This window comes from Carlito syrichta, unplaced genomic scaffold, assembly GCF_000164805.1.
Source record: "Carlito syrichta isolate Samal-C Ts95f unplaced genomic scaffold, Tarsius_syrichta-2.0.1 Scaffold311990, whole genome shotgun sequence".
NCBI classification, from domain to species: Eukaryota; Metazoa; Chordata; class Mammalia; order Primates; family Tarsiidae; genus Carlito; species Carlito syrichta.
The window spans coordinates 416,580-418,608 of record NW_007256086.1 but is presented as its reverse complement, the minus strand read 5'-3'; positions in this window follow the sequence as shown (position 1 = coordinate 418,608).

Here is a 2,029-nt window from a genome sequence, read left to right as displayed (position 1 = left end):
ACCTCCCCAGGGTCGCCCCCAAGATGCGGGTTCTCTCAAAGGAGAAGCCGCGTTCGGCTCCCTCCGCACAAAGGAAGCTCGCTGGACGCTCGGTTCAGAGAGGGACCCCGGGTACCGCCGCCCGAGGGCCCGAGGACAATAGGACTCCACCCGCACCCTAGACAACCGCATAAACCTCGTGCGCCCACCGCTTCCCGTCCCACTGAGCCCACCTAGTCGCGCGAGGATCCGGCGCGGGGGGTGGCGGGTGACCCGCAGGAAAGCGGGGCCACCTGAGCGCGCCACCCCGCCCTGGCCGCGACTCCCCCGGCCACGCGCGGTTCCGGCTCGGGTGGTGGGGGGAGGAGGGTCGGTTCTGTCAGTTTCCAGCTCGCTCCCCTCGGAGCTGCCGCCAAAACCCGGAGAACGGATTTGGCGCAGTGGAGACGCGGGGGCTCCCGGCTGAGCGAGGGGGCGCGCGGAGAACTGCAGACGCCGCAGGTTTTTCTCCGCCGGGAGGGGGGCGATTCTTCTCCCTCGGGGTCTTTCGAAAGGATTTGCCTAAAGCCGGGGCAAGCGGGTGGCGGCTGCCCCAGACGCGCGACGAGGCCAAGTGGCGCAGCTGCTGGCCCAGGAGCGTAAAATTCCGCCCTCGGAGGCACCTGCGCCCGCCGGTCACCCGGCCACTGCCGCGGCGCGCCCCGCCCCTCCGCCGGGGGAACGGGCGTGAACCTGGGTAATTAATGTTCTTAATTGGTCTCCGTCTCTTCCTCTTCCCCGAGTCGTCGGGCTGGGGAAGGCGTGGGCGATAGGAAAGGGAGGTGTTTTCCGCCTGTGAGGTCCCGGCCGCACAGCCAGCCTGGGGAGGGGGCTGGGACCCCGGGCGGTCGGGCGCTCCGGGCCGGGCCTCCGTCCTGGGGCACTGAGGTTGGATGGAAATCCTGGCACAAAGCAGAGGACCTCCGGGGAACGTTGGCCTTCCAGAGCGTGCCAGCACGGGGTCACCACCGCGAGCCCGGGGTCCGTTGGAAAGTCCCCAGGATGCCCGTTGACCGACGTTGTAAACCGAGGCTGACGGTGAAGTGGAAAGAAACCGGCACAAAGTGATCTGGGAAGCCAAGTCCTCGGGTGGCGTGTGAAAAGCCTCAAAGAAAATAACAGTTGGCAGGTCAGATGGCCATGAGGTTGGAAGTCACATCCCAAACTCCGCTGAAGTGATGTTAGAGGCTTGACAAGCAAAACAGTCCGTGAAGATAAGAGACCCGGGCATTGTTTCCTTTCTTCAAATGACAGCTGACCTAAAGTTTCCTTTGGCAGGTACCTGGAGTCTACTTCGGATTCCTGAGCGTTTTACTTGGGGTTCATATTTCAAAATATATGTTCCATTTGGCACATATGTATATATTTTATATATTAATTTATTGAAAAATATTAAATGTTACTGGCCTGCTTAGAAAAAGGTATTTTTATAAATAGTTATGCATAGCTTTCATTACATATGGTATTTTATAAACCCAAATATATGTGTGTATGTGTATATATATATTTATAAAATACCACATGAAAAATTCTTTTTGCACACATAAAGACATTCTTTATACATGTGTCTTGTATGTCAGTTTTTTTCCTTTGCTCCATTGTTAGCTGTTGTTCAAAGTACTTTATTTCCACATGACTAGGTAAATAATTTCTTTTAGAATTTGTGCAGCTATAGAGTGGCAGGTTGTTTAAAATAGCAATTTTATTTTAAAATCCCATTTTTACTTTTCTATACCATTTCTTGCCTTCTAGCAGCTTTCTCTCCTCTGGCTTTTAATAAGACTTCCCTCTGGACTCTGAACAGTTTATCCAGAACCTGCCCCTTCAAGGGCCTGGTGGTGCTGACTGTATTTATCCCTTTTCCTCTGATGCCTCGGGTTATTTGTACTGAACATCTTCATTGAGACCAAAAAAAAAAAAAAAAGCCTTCATATAGTAAATTATCCTTCCAAATATGATGGTTTTTAGATTTGGATTTCAATGTGTTGGAAAGGAGGAAAAAGTTTTGTTT